The following is a 23,698-nucleotide window of genomic DNA, read 5'->3' as shown; positions in this document are numbered from 1 at the left end:
AGTGTTCTCAAGTCTTTAAAGACTCAATCCGATAAGATTACTTCAAAGGGGAAACTCGATTCATTACAAGAGAGAAGAGGGGGGAAGAAACATCATAGGATCCAAATATAATAGCAAAGCTCGCGATACATCAAGATCGTATCATCTCAAGAACACGAGAGAGAGAGAGATCAAACACATAGCTACTGGTACATACCCTCAGCCCCGAGGGAGAACTACTCCCTCCTCATCATGGAGAGCACCGGGATGACGAAGAAGGCCACCGGAGAAGGATTGCCCCCTCCGGCAGGGTGCCGGAACGGGTCTAGATTGAGTTTCGGTGGCTACAGAGGCTTCTGGCGGCGGAACTCCTGATCTATGTTGCTCCCGGATGTTTTTAGGGTATATGGAGATATATAGGCGGGAGAAGTACATCAGGGGGGGCATGAGGGGCCCACGAGGCAGGGGGGCACGCCCAGGGGGGCGCCCTCCACCCTCGTGACCTCCCCGGAAACTTCTTGGAGTAGGGCCCAAGTCTCCTGGAACACGTTTGGTGAGAAGATCACGTTCCCGAAGGTTTCATTCCATTTGGACTCCGTTTGATATTCTGTTTCCTCGAAATACTGAAATAGGCAAAAAACAGCAATTCTGGGCTGGGCCTCCGGTTAATAGGTTAGTCCCAAAAATAATATAAAAGTGGAAAATAAAGCCCAATATAGCCTAAGTAGATAAAGTAGCATGGAGCAATCAAAAATTATAGATACGTTGGAGACGTATCAGGCATCCCCAAGCTTAATTCCTGCTCGTCCTCGAGTAGGTAAATGATAAAAAGAGAATTTTTGATGCGGAGTGATACTTTGGCATAATTTCAATGTAAATCTTCTTAATCATGGTATGAATATTAAGATCCGATAGGTTCAAGACAAAAGTTCATATTGACATAAAAATGATAATACTTCAAGCATACTAATTAAACAATTATGTCATCTCAAAATAACATGGCCAAAGGAAATTCATCCCTACAAAATCATATAGTTAGGCTATGCTTCATTTTCGTCACACAAAGATGTTCCCAACTTCTATACCCCCGATGACAAGCCAAGCAATTGTTTCATACTCAAATAATCTCAAAAAATTTCAACCTTCACGCAATACATGAGCGTGAGCCATGGACATATCACTATGGGTGGTATAGAATATGATGATGGGGATTGTGTGGAGAAGACAAAAAAAGGAGAAAGTCTCATATTGACGAGGATAATCAACGGGCTATGGAGATGCCCATCAATTGATGTCAACATGAGGAGTAGGGATTGCCATGCAACGGATGCACTAGAGCTAAGAATGCTCAACAAAAGAAAACTAGTGGGTGTGCATCCAACTTGCTTGCTCATGAAGACCTAGGGCATTTTGAGGAAGCCCATCGTTGGAATATACAAGCCAAGTTCTATAATGAAAAATTCCCACTAGTATGAACAAGACAACTTATGAGACTCACTATATGAAATCATGGTGCTACTTTGAAGCACAATATATGAGACTCACTACATGAAGAACAAGGTGCTACTTTGAAGCACAAGTGTGGAAAAAGAGATAGTAGCATTGCCCTTTTTATTTTCTCCTTCCTTTTTTTGGGCCTTTCTTTTTTTCTTTTTGGCCTTTCTCTTTTTTTTTAAATTGGGCAATGCTCTAATAATGATGATCATCACACTTCTATTGATTACAACATAATGATTACAACTCGATACTAGAACAAGATATGACTCTATATGAATGCCTCCGGCGGTGTACCGGGATGGTGCAATGAATCAAGAGTGACATGTATGAAAAATAATGCATGGTGGCTTTGCCACAAATACGATGTCAACTACAAGATCATGCAATGGCAATATGACAAAAGTAAAGCATCTCATGGTGATGATGATGATGATGATGGTGGAAGTTGCATGGCAATATATCTCGGAATGGCTATGGAAATGCCATGATAGGTATGTATGGTGGCTGTTTTGAGGAAGATATAGAGGGGTTTATGTGTGAAAGAGCGTATCATATCACGGGGTTTGGATGCACAGGCGAAGTTTGCACCAACTCTCAATGTGAGAAAGGGCAATGCACGGTACCGAAGAGGCTAGCAAATGGCGGAAAGGTAAAAGTGCGTATAATCCATGGACTCAACATTACTCAAAAGAACTCATATACTTATTGCAAAAATTTAGAAGTCATCAAAAATCAAGTACTACGCGCATGCTCCTAGGGGGATAGATTGGTAGGAAAAGACCATCGCTCGTCCCCGACCGCCACTCATAAGGATGCACAAGCCAGGTACACTTCATGTTTCAAATTTGTTACACAACTTTAACCATACGTGCATGCTACGGGACTTGCTAACTTCAACACGAGTATTTCTCAAATTCACAACTACTCAACTAGCACGACTATGATATTATCACCTCCATATCTCAAAACAATTATCAAGAATCAAACTTATCTTAGTAATCAACCCACTAAAAAGAAAGTTTCACATATCTTGAATACCAAGTATATTAACATTAAGCAAATTACCATGCTATTAACGACTCTCAAAATAATCTAAGTGAAGCATGAGAGATCAAGTTTCTTTACAACAATCCACCACCGTGCTCTAAAAGATCTAAGTGAAGCACTAGAGCAAAAATTATCACGCTCAAAAAGATATAAGTGAAGCACATAGAGTAAACTATCAAGCTCAAAAGATATAAGTGAAGCACATAGAGTATTCTAACAAATTTCAATTCATACATGGCTCTCTCAAAATTTGTGTACAGAAAGGATGATTGTAGTATACTAACAAGCAAAGACACAAATAATACAAGACGCTCCAAGCAAAACACATATCATGTGGTGAATAAAAATATAGCTCCAAGTAAATTACCGATGGAAGTGGACGAAAGAGGGGATGCCTTCCGGGGCATCCCCAAGATTTGACTTTTTGGTGTCCTTGGATTATCTTGGGGGTGCCATGGGCATCCCCAAGCTTAGGCTCTTGCCACTCCTTGATCCATAATCCATCAAAAGAATTCACCCAAAACTTGAAAACTTCACAACACAAAACTCAATAGAAATCTTGTGAGCTCCGTTAGAGAAAGAAAACAAAAGACTACTTTAAGGTACTGTAGTGAACTTGTTCTTTATTTGTATTGGTGTTAAACCTACTGTATTTCAACTTCTCTATGGTTTATAAACTATTTTACTGGCCATAGATTCATCAAAATAAGCAAACAACACACGCAAAACAGAATCTGTCAAAAACAGAACAGTCTGTAGTAATCTGTTACTAACGCAAACTTCTGGAACCCAAAAAATTCTACCAAAATTAGACGACCTGGGAAATTTGTCTTTTGATCAGCAGAAATTGGAATCACTATTTTATCACGTTCTGGTGATTTTTTACAATTCGGGCACTGAGCGCAAAGATTCTGGAAATTACAGCAAGATCAAATAACTATCTTCCAAGAAGATCTAATAGGTTTAACTTGGCACAAACACTAATTAAAACATAAAACCACATCTAAACAGAGGCTAGATGGATTATTTATTCCTAAACAGAACCAAAAAGAAAGAAACTAAAATAAAATTGGGTTGCCTCCCAACAAGCACTATCTTTTAACGCCCCTAGCTAGGCATTATGATTTCAATGATGCTCACATAAAAGATAAGAATTGAAACATAAAGAGAGCATCATGAAGAATATGACTAGCACGTTTAAGCCTAACCCACTGCCTATGCATAGGGATTTTGTGAGCAAACAACTTATGGGAACAATAATCAACTTGCATAGGAAGGTAAAACAAGCATAACTTCAAAACTTTAAGCACATAGAGAGGAAACTTAATATTATTGCAATTCCTACAAGCATATGCTCCTCCCTCATAATAATTTTCAGTAGCATCATGAATGAATTCAACAATATAACCAGCACCTAAAGCATTCTTTTCTTGATCTACTTGCATAGAAATTTTATTACCCTCCACATAAGCAAAATTCTTCTCATTCGGAATAGTAGTGGGAGAAAACTCAACAAAATAACTATCTATGATTGAGAATTAAGATCAAGATGACAAGTTTCATGGTTATCATTATTCTTTAAAGCATACGTGTCATCACAATAATCATCATAGATAGGAGGCATGCTTTCATCATAGTAAATTTGCTCATCAAAGCTTGGGGGACAAAAAATATCATCTTCATCAAACATAGCTTCCCCAAGCTTGTGGCTTTGCATATCATTAGCATCATGGATATTCAAAGAATTTGTACTAACAACATTGCAATCATGCTCATCATTCACATATTTTATGCCAAGAATTCTATGTAATTCTTCTTCTAATACTTGAGCACAATTTTCCTTTCCATCATACTCACGAAAGATATTAAAAAGATGAACCATATGATGCAAACTCAATTCCATTTTTTGTAGTTTTCTTTTATAAACTAGACTAGTGCTAAAACAAGAAACAAAAATATTCAATTGCAAGATCTAAAGATATACCTTCACTTACCTAGCCTCCCCGGCAACGGCGCCAGAAAAGAGCTTGATGTCTACTACACAACCTTCTTCTTGTAGACGTTGTTGGGCCTCCAAGTGCAGAGGTTTGTAGGACAGTAGCAAATTTCCCTCAAGTGGATGATCTAAGGTTTATCAATCCGTAGGAGGCGTAGGATGAAGATGGTCTCTCTCAAGCAACCCTGCAACCAAATAACAAAGAGTCTCTTGTGTCCCCAACACACCCAATACAATGGTAAATTGTATAGGTGCACTAGTTTGGCGAAGAGATGGTGATACAAGTGCAATATGGATGGTAGATAAAGGTATTTGTAATCTGAAAATATAAAAACAGCAAGGTAACTAATGATAAAAGTGAGCGTAAACGGTATTGCAATGATAGGAAATAAGGCCTAGGGTTCATACTTTCACTAGTGTAAGTCCTCTCAACAATACTAACATAATTGGATCATAAAATTATCCCTCAACATGCAACAAAGAGTCACTCCAAAGTCACTAATAGCGGAGAACGAACGAAGAGATTATGGTAGGGTACGAAACCACCTCAAAGTTATTCTTTCCAATCAATCCGTTGGGCTATTCCTATAAGTGTCACAAACAGCCCTAGAGTTCGTACTAGAATAACACCTTAAGATACAAATCAACCAAAACCCTAATGTCACCTAGATACTTCAATGTCACCTCAAGTATCTGTGGGCATGATTATACGATATGCATCACACAATCTCAATTCATCTATTCAACCAACACAAAGAACCTCAAAGAGTGCCCGAAAGTTTCTACCGGAGAATCACGACGAAAACATGTGCCAACCCCTATGCATAGGTTCCCAATGTCATGAAACCCGCAAGTTGGTCACCAAAACGTACATCAAGTGGCACGTGGTATCCCATTGTCACCACAGATATCCACGGCAAGACATACATCAAGTGTTCTCAAGTCTTTAAAGACTCAATCCGATAAGATTACTTCAAAGGGGAAACTCGATTCATTACAAGAGAGAAGAGGGGGGAAGAAACATCATAGGATCCAAATATAATAGCAAAGCTCGCGATACATCAAGATCGTATCATCTCAAGAACACGAGAGAGAGAGAGATCAAACACATAGCTACTGGTACATACCCTCAGCCCCGGGGGAGAACTACTCCCTCCTCGTCATGGAGAGCACTGGGATGATGAAGATGGCCACCGGAGAAGCATTGCCCCCTCCGGCAGGGTGCCTGAACGGGTCTAGATTGAGTTTTGGTGGCTACGGAGGCTTCTGGCGGCGGAACTCCCGATCTATGTTGCTCCCGGATGTTTTTAGGGTACATGGAGATATATAGGCGGGAGAAGTACGTCAGGGGGGCCACGAGGGGCCCACGAGGCAGGGGGGTGCACCCAGGGGGGGCGCCCTCCACCCTCGTGACCTCCCCGGAAACTTCTTGGAGTAGGGTCCAAGTCTCCTGGATCACGTTTGGTGAGAAGATCACGTTCCTGAAGGTTTCATTCCGTTTGGACTCCGTTTGATATTCTGTTTCCTCGAAATACTGAAATAGGCAAAAAACAACAATTCTGGGCTGGGCCTCCGGTTAATAGGTTAGTCCCAAAAATAATATAAAAGTGGAAAATAAAGCCCAATATAGCCTAAAACAGTAGATAAACTAGCATGGAGCAATCAAATATTATAGATACGTTGGAGACGTATCAGTAGCACCTGGGTATTGGATACCGGTTCAGTTACTATTATTGGTGACTTGAAGCAAAAGCTACGGACTAAACGGAGACTGGCTAAGGGTGAGGTGACGATGTGTGTTGGAAGTGTTTCCAAAGTTGATGAGATCACCATCACACGCTCCATCTGCCTTCGGGATTAGTATTGAACCTAGATAAATGTTATCAGGTGTCTACGTTGAGCATGAATATGATTAGATCATGTTCATTGCAATACGGTCATTCATTTAAGTTAGAGAATAACGGTTATTCTGTTTACATGAATGATACCTTTCATGGTCATGCACCCTATGTGAATGGTTCATTGAATCTCGGTCGTGGTAATACACATGTTCACGCCAAAAGATGTAGAGTTAATAATGATAGTACCACTTTCTCGTGGCACTGCCGCTTAGGTCATATTGGCATAAGATGCATGAAGAAACTCCATGTCGATGGATGTTTGGAGTCACTTGATTTTGAATGACTTGACACATGCGAGCCATGCCTCATGGGTAGGATGACTAAGACCCCGTTTTCAGGTACAATGAAACGGGCAAGTGACTTATTGGAAATCATGCATACCGATGTGTGTGATCCAATGAGAATTGAAGCGTGCGGTGGATATCGCTATTTTCTCATCTTCACTGACGATTTGAGTAGATATAGGTATATTTTCTTAAGGAAGCACAAGTATGGAACGTTTGAAAAGTTCAAGCGATTTCAGAGTGAAGTTAAGAACCATCATAACAAGAAGATCAAATTCCTACGATCTGATCGATGAGAATTTCTGAGTTATGAGTTTGGCAATCACTTAAGACATTGTGGAATTGTTTCACAGTTGAAGCCACCTAGAACACCACAGGGTAATGGTGTGTCCGGACGTCATAATCGAACCTTATGAGATATGGTGCGACCTATGATGTCTCTTACCGATCTACAGTTTTCATTTTGAGGTTATGCGTTAGAGACAGCTGCATTCACTTTAGATAGGACACCATCTAAGTCCGTTGAGACGACGTCGTATGAACATTGGTTTGGCAAGAAACCAAAGTTGTCGTTTCTTAATGTTTGGGGCTGCGATGCTTAAGGCTTCAGCCGGAGAAGCTCGAACCCAAAGCGGACAAACACATCTTCATAGGATACCCAAGGGTGACAGTTGGGTATACCTTCTATCTCAGATCCGAGGGCAAATTTTTTGTCACTAAGAACGGGTCCTTTCTCGAGAAGGAGTTTCTCTCGAAAGAATTGAGTGGGAGGAAGATAGAACTTGATGAGGTTGTCGAACCTTTACTTCAACCAGAGAGTGATACAACACAGAAAGATGTTCTCTATGGCGCCTACGTCTTCTGAAGAGGAAGTTAATGATAGTGATCATGAAGCTTCGGATCAAGTTGCTATCGAACCTCGTAGGTTGACAAGGATATGTACTACTCCTGAGTGGTACGGTAATCCTGTCTTAGATATCATGTTGTTAGACAACAATGAACCTGCGAGCTATGGAGAAGCGATGGTGGGCCTGTATTCCGACAAATGGTTAGAAGCCATGAAATCCGAGATAGGATCCATGTATTAGAACAAAGTATGGACTTTGGTGGACATGCCCGATGACCGGAAAACCATTGAGATAAATGGATCTTTAAGAAGAAGACGGACGTGGGCAGTAATGTTACCCTCTATGAAGCTCGACTTGTGGGAAAGAGTCTTTTCACAAGTTCAAGGAGTTGACTACGATAAGAATTTCTCACCCGTAGCGATGCTTAAAGTCCTTCGGAATCATGTTAGCATTAGCTGTATTTTTCGAATATGAAATCTGACAGATGGATGTCAAAAACAAGTTTTCTTACCAGTTTTCGTAAGAAAGAGTTGTATGTGATACAATCAAAGTTTTGTCGATCCTAAGGATGCTAAAAGGTATGCTGGCTCCAAAGATCCTTCTATGGACTAGAGCAAGCATCTTGGAGTTAGAATATATGCTTTGATGGAGTGATCAAAGCTTTTAGGTTTATACAATGTTTGCTAGAAACTTGTATTTACAAGAAAGTGAGTGGGAGCACTACAACATTTCTGATAAGTATATGTGGATGACATATTGTTGATTCGAAATGATGTAGAATTTCTGGAAAGCATAAACGGTTGTTTGAAGAGTGATTTTCAAAGGAAGACCTGGATAAAGCTGTTTACATATTGGGCATCAGGATCTATAGAAATAGATCAAAACGCCTGATGATACTTTCAAAGAACGCACACCTTGACATGTTTTTGAAGGAGTTCAAATAGATCAGTCAAAGAAGGGGTTCTTACCTGATTTGTAAGGTGTGAAGTTGAGTAAGACTCGAAGATTGACCACGGCAGAAGAAAGAGGAAGGACGAAGGTCGTCCCCTATGCTCTTGTCATAGGCTCTATACGGTATGCCATGCTGAGTACCGCACCAGATGTGTGCCTTGCCACATGTCTGGCAAGAGGGTACAAAGGTGATCTAGGAGTGGATCACCAGATAGCGGTCAAAATTATCCTTAGAGGAATAAGGAAATGTTTCTCGGTTATGGAGGTGATAAAGAGTTCGATGTAAAGAGTTACGTCGATGCAAGCTTAACACCTATCCGGATAGCTCTGAGTAGAGATACCGGATACGTATAATGGAGGAACAATTTGGAATAGCTCCAAGTGGAACGTGGTAGCAGCATCTACGATATGACATAAAGTTTTGCGAAATACATAGGGATCTGAATATGGCAAGACCCATTGACTACAACCTCTCTCACAAGCATAACATGATCAAACCCAGAACTCATTGAGTGTTAATCACATAGTGACGTGAACTAGATTATTGAGTCTAGTAAACTCTTTGGATGTTGGTCACATGGCGATGTGACCTGTGAGTGTTAATCACATGGCGATGTGAACTAGATTATTGACTCTAGTGCAAGTGGGAGACTGTTGGAAATATGCCCTAGAGGCAATAATAAATTAGTTATTAGTATTATATTTCATTGTTCATGATAATCGTTTATTATCCATGCTAGAATTGTATTGATAGGAAACTCAGATACATGTGTGGATACATAGACAACACCATGTCCCTAGTAAGCCTCTAGTTGACTAGCTCATTGATCAATAGATGGTTGCGGTTTCCTGACCATGGACATTGGATGTCATTGATAACGGGATCACATTATTAGGAGAATGATGTGATGGACAAGACCCAATCCTAAGCCTAGCACAAGATCGTGTAGTTCGTATGCTAAAGCTTTTCTAATGTCAAGTATCATTTCCTTAGACCATGAGATTGTGCAACTCCCGGACACCGTAGGAGTGCTTTGGGTGTGCCAAACGTCACAATGTAACTGGGTGGCTATAAAGGTTCACTACAGGTATCTCCGAAAGTGTCTGTTGGGTTGGCACGAATCGAGATTGGGATTTGTCACTCCGTGTAACGGAGAGGTATCTCTGGGCCCATTCGGTAGGACATCATCATAATGTGCACAATGTGACCAAGGAGTTGATCACGGGATGATGTGTTACCGAACGAGTAAAGAGACTTGCCGGTAACGAGATTGAACAAGGTATCGGGATACCGATGATCGAATATCGGGCAAGTACTATACCGCTAGACAAAGGGAAAAGTATACGGGATTGATTAAAACCTTGACATAGTGGTTCATCCGATGAGATCATTATGGAGAATGTGGGAGCCAACATGAGTATCCAGATCCCGCTGTTGGTTATTGACCGGAGAGTTGTCTCGGCCATGTCTGCATGACTCCCGAACCCGTAGGGTCTACACACTTAAGGTTCGATGATGCTAGGGTTATAGGGAAAGTACGTACGCGGTTACCGAATGTTGTTCGGAGTCCCGGATGAGATCCCGGACGTCACGAGGAGTTCCAGAATGGTCCGGAGGTAAAGATTAATATATAGGAAGTATGGTTTTGGCCACCGGAAGTGTTTCAGGCATCGCCGGTAGTGTACCAGGACCACCGGAGGGGTCCGGGGGTCCACCAGGAGGGGCCACCAGCCCCGGAGGCCTACATGGGCCAATAATGGGAAGGTACCAGCCCCTAGGTGGGCTGGGGCGCCTCCCACCAAGGCCCAAGGTGCCTCCTAGAGGGGAGGGGGCAAACCCTAGGGCAGATGGGCCTTAAGGCCCACCCTAGGTGCGCCTCCTCTCTCTCCCCCCTTGGCCGCAACCCTAGATGGGTTTTTGGGGCTGCCGCCACCCCTAGGGAGGGAACCCTAGATGGGGGCACAGCCCCTCCCCTTCCCCTATATATACTTGAGGTATTGGGGGCTGCAACACACACGAGATCATCTCCCTCTTGGCGCAGCCCTACCTCTCTCCCTCCTCGTCTCTCGTAGTGCTTGGCGAAGCCCTACTGGAGTTCCGCGCTCCTCCGCCACCACCACGCCGTCGTGCTGCTGCTGGACGGAGTCTTCCCCAACCTCTCCTTCTCCCCTTGCTGGATCAAGGCGTAGGAGACGTCACCAGGCTGCACGTGTGTTGAACGCGGAGGCGCCATGGTTCGGCGCTTAGATCGGAATCAACCGCGATCTGAATCGCTACGAGTACGACTCCTTCATCCGCGTTCTTGCAACGCTTCCGCTTAGCGATCTACAAGGGTATGTAGATGCACTCTCCTTCCCCTCGTTGCTAGATTACTCCATAGATTGATCTTGGTGATGCGTAGAAAATTTTAAATTTCTGCTACGATCCCCAACAGACGCACAGTTCGGGACCCCCTACCCGAGATCCGCCAGTTTTGACACCGACACTATCCCTCTACATCTTGTCATCTTGCTTAGGGCGTTACTCTGTTTCTAACTTAATACTCTAGATGCATGCTGGATAGCGGTCGATGAGTGGAGTAATAGTAGTAGATGCAGGAAGGAGTCGGTCTATTTGTCTCGGACGTGATGCCTATATACATGATCATGCCTAGATATTCTCATAACTTTGCTCAATTCCGTCAATTGCTCAACAGTAATTTGTTCACCCACCGTAGAATACCTATGCTCTTGAGAGAAGCCACTAGTGAAACCTATGGCCCCCGGGTCTCTTTCTCATCATATCAATCTCCATCACTTTATTATTGCTTTTCTTTTACTTTTTACATTGCATCTCTATACCAAAAATACCAAAAATATTATTTATCATCTCTATCAGATCTCACTTTCGTAAGTGACCGTGAAGGAATTGACAACCCCTAAGCGCGTTGGTTGCGTTGAGCTATTTTTTTTGTGTAGGTACGAGGGACTCACGCGTAGCCTCCTACTGGATTGATACCTTGGTTCTCAAAAACTGAGGGAAATACTTACGCTACTTTGCTGCATCATCCTCTCCTCTTCGGGGAAATCCAACGCAGTGCTCAAGAGGTAGCAGTATAGATGTTTTAATCGTGACACAACAAGGAATGTGATCAGAGACTGGTTTACCCATTTGTTTGGCATAGTGTTTGGATTGTTATGGGTTCAATTAGTGGATGTAAAGAACCAATCCAATTGTTCAAGCAGTGGTTGCGTTTGCATATTACTCCAGGTGTACTTACGACCTTTAATGGGAAGTTCAATCAGAGATTGTGTTCTGATGAATTCATTAAACGTATTCATATCAGTGATGTTGCCACCTTGTTTGTTTCTGTTTTCAGGGCTTCTAATGTAGTTAAAATCTCCTAAAAGAAGCCAGTCTTCATCATTTGGGATGTTCAGGTCAAGAAGCCAATCAGTGTATGTGACCCTGTTGTCCCCCTGGCAGGGACCATAAATATTCACCAACGTCCAAGTTTGAGAAGATTGCATGGATTTAAATTTTATTCCCGGGGAAAAATCTTGTGTGAAAGCAACCGACCCATAAAAAATAGCACTCTTCCAAATTGTGACAATGCCTCCGGAGGCACCGTGGGAGGGGATGTACGCAAACTTATCAAAACGATGAGGGCAACAAGATTTAATAAAAGCAAGATCAATCACCTGCTTTTTAGTCTCCTGCAGACAGATTATAGTGCAACCACTTGACGAGATAGCATTAGATAGAGCTAATAGTTTATCATCGGAGTTCAGACCATGAACATTCCAACATAAAACATTCCAGTTTTGCAAAAGAGCCATAAAACGAGGTAAAATCACTGTGATTGGGCCGAAGAGGAGGAGCCTGCTCCCTTTGGCGCCATGAGAGCGTCATCAGGGAGCTCCTCGGGAGGAATAGCACACTTCTGGATTCCCACCTGTTGAATGATAGCGATTGGAGTAGGTGGAGGAATTGAGGCATCCACATCGTCAGGTTCAGAGATCACCACTGGAGTTTTTCCAGACGGGATTACACGGAGTTTGACCTTGGAAAGCTTCAGATTGGCATCCGTCGGGTTTTGAGTCTTAAAACCATCATATTTGTTTGACCTCAAACTTCTACGCACACTGACCGTGCAATCAGGCACCTTGTTTTTATCCTTGCGACCCTTAGTAGTGACAGAAGAAGGTCCTGACTCCTCCACTAGAGCACCAGCAAGTTCCACCGACTCAGATAGCACTTGAACAGACGGTTCCAAAGATTCAGGTTGCAGTGGTTCAGAGATATCCAAATGTTTAGTCTGCTGGATGGGGTGAGACAGTTGCACATCATCCATGAGCGTCTGAGCTGTTGTAGTCTCCTCATTCAGTTTAGTGATAATCACATTGGTAGGAGGTGCGATTTGTTCTGTCTGCTGAGTAGGGCCCACTGACCGGGTAATGTTCTGGTAAGAAGAGATGCCATTAGCCGTGGTATGAATTATAGCATCCTCCACCTAGAAGGATTCAACAACAACAGTCACAGAAAGATGAATATCAACAGCAGCAGACCTCAATCCATAACCATTAGCCCACGGTCCAAAAGAGGAGAGAACTAGCATTATTGCACTAGAGAGGAAGTTGTTGATCTGAAGCAATGGTATGAACTCATTGAACATCATTGAAGTGACCACATCTCCATGAGCCGCCATGGAAAATTGCATACCAACACTTGACACAGAGATATCAATATGGACCTGCTCAACTCTCCGCTGGTTCAGGGGAGTGCCATTTGCCAGATTCTGAAATAAATTCAATGGCATCAAGATCATAGAATCAGGAACAGTGCTGGATCCTTAAGAGCTATGTGAAGATATAGCATCATTCCAGGCCGTGGCAGGGCTATCTTGTAGATTATTGGCAGGCTGAATACCATCCTGTACATGCAAACCTTCCGAAGCTAACCATGCCTGAAAGTTATACAGAGCAGAAGCCGGTGGTGGGGGTGGTGGAGGTAGAGCAGGCCACACACCCCAGCCATCTTGGAAAAGAAGCCCTTGTGCTTGATCAACAACAACGTTGCCCTGCTGCTGCTGATTCACATTGAAACCATTGGCAGCACCGTTTTGCGCCATCCAATTGTCCAGTTGGTGCTGATACATTTGCTCTGCTATGAGGCCCTCACCATACAGGGGGTGAGGGACGCCGTCCGCCGGCGGCGGGTCTTCTCCAGCAAGCGGAACCTCTGGCAGGTGCGCATTCCAATCCGCGCTGCGCAACATGGTGACACACGCTGTCCAGCACATCCTAGCTCCCCCCCAGTTGGCGCACCACAAAGCTTTTGTCCACAAGACGCATGTTAACAACACGAACCTTAATCAGTACAAATTTACGGTCACCTCTAGGATTGTACCAATGGACCATCGCACCAAATCGATCCACTAATCTATGCAGATAATGATGAGTTTGATAGTCATATTGAAAGCCAATGTAAAGCAACCAGATCTCAGGACCATAGGAAGTCAATGTCATATTCAGTGCAGCATCATGTGGCACAAAAGAAACTATGGTGTTTATCTCTCCTTCCTCCTCTGCATATATCTCAAAAGTGGTACCCACTACATTATCTCTAATCAGAGGATCATCAAATCCTGTAGGCATGAAGTGGGACTCTTGAAGCAAACCTGTGATGACCTGACACAGAGCAGCCTTCTGATGTAACGGGACAGGGCGATTGACTTCATCTATATATCGCCAGGAAATCGTGGTTGAGGGGTGGCACCAGGTGCACCACCATGTCACCGCACACCACCCGATCATCCGGTCCAAGCTCGATGGTCATCCCCAGCAGGATGTAGGGGACGACATTCACCGGGTAGTTCGCCATTGATGTGGTCAGGGGAGCTGCGTTCGAGGGGTGGGTTGGCGATGAGTTGTGGGACGTGTGCGAAGAAGGCGTATCGTCTGTTAGGTTTTTGGTCTTGGGCACCCAGACCCAGCCATGCCGCCGCTTCAATCGCAAACAGGAATTTGCCACGTGTCCATGGAATCCACAGCAATCGCATCGGACGGTTCTCCTGGGTTGAGTGCTAGTAGTGCTCATTCCTTCAATGGGTACAGTAGTTTTGGCAGTGCTGATATGATTCCGATAGGCATAAAGATTTGAGTGCCTCTGGCAAGGGAGGGCACGTAAACCCAGGGCTATCATTATTACTGGGTGCAGCTTGTAAGCAATTGACTGGACTACCTACCCGGATTAAATGATTGTGTCCATCACGTATGATCAAGCCCTTATTTTGTGAGATTTCAGTAGTATCGACCTTTTTTTTTTCCAAAAGTACGATTTAGAATAATCCACAGAGCAATCTTTCGACCCATGTCCTAACCGATCACATGTGGTACTGAGAACTTTGGCCGGGTAGAAAAGAGAATGATGCATAGTTGAACAGCAAATTGTACAAGCGGGCTTGTCTGGGGGAGATTGGGCTTTGTCCATACCTTGTCCATCAGGCGTGATATCATCTGCATGCCCAACAGTGTGCATGGAGGGCTCATGTGTTAAATCCGATTCCACAAAAGTACAATAATTATCCAAATGGCCCAATTGGTTGCATAAAGAGCATTTATTCAATTTCATATAAATAAATCCCGAGGGTGGTACTGAGGAAAGGGACCAAGTGTCCGCAATTTTGGCGTCATCATGACCAAAACGTCGAAAGTCCAGAATATGAGCCAGTATAAACTTAGGAATGGATTCCCAATAACTCTGCCAGTAGTTATTGCCATTAAATATTAATTTGCCTGCAAATGTGTCATCCAATAATGAAGATTGGAAACTGCCAAAATTGACAAAACCATTTTTGCCAGGCTTGTTGAGCGGGATCGGATCAAAATGGCCAAAAGTAATATGCGGGAAATCATTTTTGTTGCTATCATGAAGAATTGAACTCCCCTCACTCATCCGGATGTGTTTATCACCATTGAACTAATGTAAATGATCACTAAAATTCATAATTTCCTGAACAGAATTATCTCGAGCAGGGGCATCAACTTTGAGAAAGTTTAAATTAGTCTTAATGGCAATCGGAGAACGCGAAACCACTTCACCAATTTGTTTGTCCAAATGCCATTGAGATTTAGAAATCGGCGAATTCCAAGACGATCGGCGAAAGAGATTGAAATGACATATAAAATCAGGCCAAATTCTATCTTTGAGTCCATAGATGAAGTGTCCCACCCGATTTGAAGCAACAAAAAATCTGTATTGGCGGCCAGTGAGATGCATGACTCTAAAACCAGATGCCAAACCTCCAATACAACATTGCAACGCAAGCCCCACCGAAACTTCAGAAAGATCAAAGCTAGCCGAGGAGAAGGATACCACCAAGAAGAATTCTTTCTACGTGGTCGAAGGAGAGAAATGCACGTAGAATCAAATTTTGAACGCACCTGTGCCTCGACCGCAAGGCCGGGGAGAAATCCCAATGGAGTAGCCCCTCCATTGAACAAGATCACGCATCTTCATTGGTAAGGTGGAAGGCCGGTGGAGAGGAGGTGGAGGGAGAGGAGGTGGAAGGAGAGACCTTGTATCTGTTGCGTCGAGACTTGTCTTTGTTATTTTTAACTTCAGGGGTGCCGGCGTAGCTTGCAATGTTTTTGCTACGGGCCAACCAACTATCCTCGCCCGCACAAAAGCGGGTCATGAGTGCCGCGAGGGCCGCCATGGATTTTGGCTTTTCTTGACCGAGGTGGCGCGCGAGCCATTCGTCACGGATGCTGTGTTTGAAGGCTGCTAGGGCATCGGCATCCGGACAATCGACGATTTGGTTCTTTTTAGTTAAGAACCTAGTCCGGAATTTCCTTGCGGACTCTCTGGGCTGTTGAACTATATGGCTTAAGTCATCAGCGTCCCGAGGTCGAACATATGTACCTTGGAAGTTATCAAGGAAGGCCTCTTCCAAGTCCTTCCAGCTGCCAATAGAATTTTCAGGCAGACTGTTGAGCCAATGCCAAGATAGCCCCTTGAGTTTTAAAGGGAGGTATTTGATGGCGTGGAGGTCATCGCCGCGGGCCATATGAATGTGGAGAATGAAGTCTTCGATCCACACCGCGGGGTCCGTGATTCCATCGTATGATTCTATATTCACGGTTTTGAACCCTTTTGGGAATTCATGATCCATGACCTCATGAGTGAAGCAATGAGGTTGTGCGGTGCCTCTATATCGGGCCGTATCGCGATGTAGCTCTGATGGAGTCCGTCTGCGGTTTTTAGCCCACGCATGACTAAGTTTGTCACGTCCGAATAGGTGGCCCTCATTGCGTGTTGAGGCACGTCCTCGCGATCCATAGATTGATCTGGTATGTCCTGCTTTATTGTTCAGGTTTTGCCGGAGGTCATATGTATGGCCGTGGGCTAATTTACCTCTACCTGTGTGATGAGGCGGAGCGGGATGGTGTTCGACGTGAGTTGCCGTTTTGTCCCGACCATGTGGTGGTCGGTCAGCCGCATTGTACGATGGTGGTATGTATTCCGGCACCTCCTCGTCAAACTGAGGTAGCAATTTGCGCTTTGGGTAGCTTTTGGTTGGGCGCTTGAGGCCGTATTCTTCGGCTGCTAGGACATCGGTCCATTTATCATTGAGCAGATCTTGGTCAGCTTGAAGCTGCTGCTGCTTCTTTTTCAGGCTCCATGAAGTGGCTATTAGCTGGTGCTTCAAGCGCTCCTGCTCAAGAGGTTCCTCAGGCACGATGAAATCGTCGGTGCTGAGGCTCACCTCATCCTCGGAGAGTGGAAGATAACTTCTGTCCTCCGAGTCTTCGTGCGTGGCCTGTTTACCAGGGCTAACCTGCCCATCTTCCCATTCATCTTGTTCGTCAGCTGTTTTAACGGGGTCTTGGTTGTCTTCGGCACCTTCTCGAGTGTTATCTTCTCCTGTGCCGGTGTTGCTTTCTTTACTGCGGCGTGACTTAGAGCGGCGCCCTGACGCCGACGCTTGGATTGTATTTCAGAAGGTTTATCCTCAGCTAGATCTTCCTTGTCATCGATGTTCTCCTTTGGTGCATCCACCATGTATACATCATACGAGGAAGTGGCCGTCCAGCATCCGGTGAACGGCGGGTTCTGGGCCTCTTCTTCTCCGGCATCGTTGTCCATACCGTCGATGTCCTCGGAGTCGTAATCAAGTGTGTCGGTCAAATCCTCGACCGTGGCTATGAAGTGGGTGGCGGGTGAGAAGCAAAATTCTCCATCGTCAGCCCCTAGTTCGGACCGGATAGAGTTCGGCTGTGAGTCCTCCGTCAAGGACATGTTTTTAATGAGTTTAGCATGTCGCCCAAAGGCGAGTGCTGGAAGATGTCTGCGGCGCTGAATTCGACGATCGATAAATGAACAAGTTCGGCGTGTGCAAGCTCACATGGTTCGGAACTTACGGCTGGAGACGAGTCCGGAGTTCCGATGGCGCAGGTATCGTGTGAGATCAAATCTATGTGCGGATCCAACGCCGGGGAATTTGTGCCCTCTGTGGCGGGGTTGAGCTTCCCGTCCTTGGATGGCGCAGTCTGTTCCGGATCTAAGGCCAGAGCAGTTATGGGAGCTGTCTCCTGGATGCAGTCCGATGAAAGATTTAGGCCATGTCTCTCGGGGTGACCGGTAGTGGTAGCCGCGGTCTCGAATCCGGTGAAGATCAAGTCTCCACGGACGTCTACAACAACGTAGTTCAAGCTCCCAAATCTGACCTGATGGCCAGGGGCGTAGCTTTCGATCTGCTCCAGATGGCCAAACGAATTGGCCCGCAGTGCGAAGCCACCGAACACAAAGTTTTGTCCGGGGAGGAAAATTTCTCCTTGGACAGCGTCATTATTGACGATTGAAGGGGCCATCAAACCTTTTGGCGACAGGATAATGGAACTCTCAATGAAAGCACCAATGTCGGTTTCAAAACCGGCGGATCTCGGGTAGGGGGTCCCGAACTGTGCGTCTAAGGTCGATGGTAATAGGAGACAGGGGCCACAATGTTTTACCCAGGTTCGGGCCCTCTCTATGGAGTTAGTACCCTACGTCCTGCTTGATTGATCTTGATGAATATCAGTATTACAAGAGTTGATCTACCACGAGATCGTTATGGCTAAACCCTAGAGGCCTAGCTTGTATGGTTATGATAATGTCTCTCCTCCGGACTAAGTCCTCTGGTTTATATAGACACCGGGAGGATCTAGGGTTACACAAGGTCGGTTACAAAGAAAGGAATCTACATATTTGGTCGCCAAGCTTGCCTTCCACGCCAAGGATAGTCCCGTCCGAACACGGGTGCAGTCCTCGGTCTTCGTATATTCATAGCTTATCAGTCCGACCCATGGCTAACAGGCCGGACGCCCGAGGACCCCTTAGTCTAGGACTCCCTCACTTAGCGTTGTCGGAAGAGGTGTATGGCCAAGAGAAACACATCACCGTTCCGAGGGGAAGAAAGAAGTCACGGTTGATGGCACTGTCAAACGCACGACCTTTGCCGCACTGGAGGGTCCGAATGGGCCATCCAAAGTGCGTGTGAACGTAAGCATGAAAGGACCTAAAAACAGTGGGAACGTCGGATTTTAGTTTGATGGGAAAAGTTCATCGGTACGAGGTAAAATCATTAATAACTAAGAGTAGTACTTATTCCCAGAAACACTAGACAAGGGTGCAGTCGAGAGATCACATTGTAGAAGATCGAAAGGAGCTGTAGTCTGACTAGCGGATGAAGAAAAAGGGAGATGAACGTGTTTGCCGATTTGACAAGCATGACATAAGCGTTCATCTGATGCATTTTTATTACAATGCTCTAAATTTCTTTTTTGTGAAAGGTAGCATCGCTGGGATGGCCTAGACGCTGGTGCCAAAGGTTGGTGATGCGCAAGACGGTGACGACGAGAGAAGTGGGCACAGTCGAAGGGAAGATGCCATACAGCTCTCCATCACTATTGCACCCTACAATTTCCTCCTTGGTTGCAAAATCCTTCACAAAAAGGCCATAAGGGTCAAATTCAACAGAGCAAATGATTGTCAGTGGTTAAGCGACGTACAGAAAGAAGGTTTTTGATCAAATTTTGAGCAACCAGAATGTTGTTTAGATACAGAGGGAGATTAGGGTTAGGTAAACAAGCAAACCCGACGTGGCTAATGTGCATGGAGCTACCGATGCCGACAAAAACAAAGGGATAACTAGATAAAGTGGCGACGGAGGAGAGCTTACCGGGATCTGCTGCGAGATGAGTGGAGGCGCCTGAGTCCGCAACCCAGCCGCCGCAGGGCGACTTCAAGGTGAGGTTGTGAAGGGCGCCCATCAGAGCCGCATGGTGGACGGCGTCGTAGTGCTGCTGTTGAGGAAAGTACTACTACTGCTCATGAGGGAGCGCCGACAAGTACTGCTGCTACTGGGGAGGGGCGCCACCAAGTACTACTATTGCTGATGCAGACCCGACAGATGGTGCTGCTGATGGCGGAACACCGGGTACTGTCATAGATGTCTACAGAAGGGAGGCGGGGTGAAGGCGGTGTAGGCGTGAGGCGGCCGCGCGCCGAGGATGCCGACCGCGTCACAGGGCTGAGGAGGCATGGCCATTGGGTAGGCATAAACATGCCTGTTCCATGGCGGCGGGGAGGCGACGGCGCCTTGATTGCCGTCGTTTGTTGTGGTCCTGGTTGGGAGAGGGAGAGGCGCGGGCTTGCCACTGATACGTCTCCAACGTATCTATAATTTTTGATTGTTCCATGCTATTATCTGTTTTGGATGTTTAATGGGCTTTAATATGCTCTTTTATATTATTTTTGGGACTAACCTATTAACCGGAGGCCCAATACCAGTTTCTGTTTTTTCCCTATTTTAGAGTTTCGCAGAAAAGGAATACCAAACGGAATGAAACCTTCGTGATGATCTTTCTTGGACCGAAAGCAAACCAGAAGACTTGGAGTTGAAGTCTGAAATGCCACGAGGCGGCCATGAGGCAGGAGGGCGCTCCTAGGGGGGTAGGCGCCCCCACCCTCGTGGACCCCACGTAGCTCCACCGACGTACTTCTTCCGCCTATATATACTCTTATACCCTAGTTCGATCGCAGAGAGTGTCACATCCCTAGTTCTGGTATGACCTAGACTAGCCAGTCATGTGTGCATCATGTTTAAACTTCATTTAAATTTGAAATGGGGATTTCTGAAACCCTCAGAAATCATTCCTGGAAATAACCCAGATAAAAATTGCTCCAAAAAGGTCCAAGAAAATGTTCATGTTGCTCTCTGAAAATATTGGTCAGAGTTAAAATTCAAACCAATATCATTAGGAGCTCATAGATATTTATTTTGGGCATTTGGAATTAATGTTGTAATTATTTGCTTTGGATATATATTGTTATATATATAATATTGTCCAAAAATTATGCTAGTTGATGAGGAGCTCTGGAATAATACCACTAGCTCCTACAAAAATTGGCATAAGTAGATAAATTAGTTTGGTATTGTTTTTAAATCAAACAAATGTCAGAAAAATAGAAAAGGAAACAGAAATGGAAAAACTTACCTGTGCTCACCTGAGGCCTGGCACTATGCGGCCCAGCTGGCCGGCCCAGCCAGCTGGCCGTGCCAGTCGTCCCCTTCCTCGCGCCAGGAGGATAGGGGCACGCGCTCGCTGCACACGGCCACGCGCTCGGCCACCTCCTGCCTGCGTGTCCTCCCCCTCGTCGCACTAGATGCCCCGCGCGACGCCACGCGCCGCCCCGTACCCCTCTCACTCTCCCGTGCCCATTCCTCTCCTCTCCCTCGCTCTCTCGCGCGACGCCCGAGCACCCCCGTCGCCGCTGCACGCCGTTGCTGCGCCAACCGCCACGGCCTCGCCCTCGCTTCGTGCCCAGATGCTCTGCCTGATCGTCTCCGACCGCTCCGACGACCCACGCGACCAGGGACGCGCTGCATCACTGCCATCGGCGTCGTCTTCATCACCGGCCACCCGAGATTGCCGTCGCCGCTTCGTCGACTCCAGAGCCTCTCCCGAGCCGCTTAGCACGCCTTCCGAACCAATGTGAGCTCCTGCACGTCCTGCCCCTAACCCCGTGGCTTGCCGCTTGCCGTAGCTTCGTTCCCCGCCATGTCCGTAGCTCTTCGCCGCCGTCTGTGTCGCCGCCGTCATGCTAGCCGCTGCAGCCCGCTCCCGCGCGTGTCACCGTGCTCCTGGTGACGCTAGGAGACCATAGAGGCCCTCCGCAGCCCCTGCCGTGCACCGCAGCGCTGCGCCCGCACGCCACCGAACTCCGGCCGCCGCCCCGAGCTCCGCCCCGGCGACCTCCGGCACCCCCGCAGCCTCCCGTTAGCTCCAAACAACGCGGACGAGCTCCAGCTCCTCGTCCGTGGTCTCCGCTACCTAAATGGTCGCCGGAGGGCGATTCCTATGCCCCTCCGCTGCGTTCGGCCTCGCCGGCGGCTAAACACCGGTGGGTTGACTGGGTTTGACCCCCCAGTTGACCAAATTTGACCACCCACGGTCAATGACATGTGGGGCTTGGCCTGCTAATTTTTAGTTTAGGATTAGTTTAACAACTAATTAACTCTGTTAGCTAACTGTGTCACTGACGTGTGGACCCACACATCATGTTTGACCTGGTCAGCCACGGTTGGCTCGCTGATGTCATGCCACTGTCATGCTGACGCAGTTATTCATTTTCTGGTATTAAATAAATCAGGAAAATCCAGAAAATGATATAAACTTCAAAAATTCATACAAATTCAACCGTAGCTCAGATTGAAATAATTTATATATGAAAAATTATCAGAAAAATGCAATCTATCCATCTGTACCATTTCCATGCATGACAACCCAACTTATACCTGCTGTATAGGTGAAAACACATGAATGGCATTTATAAGAGCTTATTTTGGAGATGCATTTGAACCTTTGGTTCAAATGGACTTCAACCAAATGAATGCTAGTTGCATTATCTCAAACAACATCACATCTTCATGCCATGTTCATGCATCATATTCTTGCATATGCTTGTGCATTGATTGCCGACACCGTTCCTTCTCGATAGGTCCTGCTCCGGAGACCGATCCAGAGTACCTGTTAGAGGAGCAGTGCCTCCCTGTTGATCTACCAGGCAAGCAAACCCCCTTGTTCATTCCGATACAATCCTACCCTCTCGCTCCTGCTCTCTTTTATTGCATTAGGACAACAACGATTCAACTGCTACTTTATGCTGCGGTAGTTGAACCCATTTCTCTGCATGACCTGTCGTTGCCACAGTAAATAGTTGAAACCCACTAGCATGTGTAGAAGTTGATTGAGCCATGTTGTGTTCCTACCATGCATTGCCTACTATTGCTTAGAGTATGTCAGGTCTGATTCATTGGGAACGAATTGGAGTGCAGTGCTATCTTCTGATGTTGAGACTTAAGTATGTGAACACGATTTGGTAAAGGTAGCGGTGAGAGGCCATGTAGGAGTACATGGTGGGTTGTCTCATTGGGACCGTCCTTAAGAACTGAGTTCTGTGTAAGTTGTCCAATGACTAGTTACCACCACACATTGGGCTCCGGGCGCTCCAAGCTCTCTTGACTTATTAGCCAACTTGATCTCTGTCCAAGAGTTGCAAATAGTTTCTGGTGTTTGTAGGTAGTGTTAGTAGTCTACAAAGTGGCACCCGACCAGGAGGGCTTGGGACAGACTAGGCACAGTGGCACGGTGTACCAAGTGGCACCCGGATGGTGGGCTTGGGAACCCTGCTCACATCGTTTGGGGCCGTGAGCGACACCCCGACCGGATCTCCTTGCGTATGGAACCCGAATAGGCGGTAAACCTGGATGAGAGACTTGTGTGGTTAGTCAGGTCATGGACGACACCCTCGATGGGCTTCCGCTTGAAGGTTGCCGAGTACACATCATGTAAACAGCGATAAGTGGTGAGAGCGTGTGTGAAGAAGTATGCCCTGGAGGGTTTTCATGATCTATTCGAATAGTCGGGTCCGCGGTTATGGACCTCTTGGATGCTTACGTGGTACATAGACAACTTGAAATGGATACTCTAAAATGCTCAAGACAACTGTGATTGCTATGGATGGCCTTCTCGTAAGGAGACGGGAATGAATCCATAGTAGTGTATTGATGTGGTGATTAGTGGACTCGTGTGCACTTTCGTACCTCAAAGGACTTACTTGTAGTCGTAGAACAGGATAGCCACTGAGTCAAAGTTGGCTTGCTGCAA

Source organism: Triticum urartu, chromosome 4A (genome assembly GCF_056163025.1).
Source record: "Triticum urartu cultivar PI428250 chromosome 4A, HENAU_Tu73, whole genome shotgun sequence".
Taxonomy (NCBI): Eukaryota; Viridiplantae; Streptophyta; class Magnoliopsida; order Poales; family Poaceae; genus Triticum; species Triticum urartu.
This window is presented reverse-complemented; position numbering follows the sequence as displayed.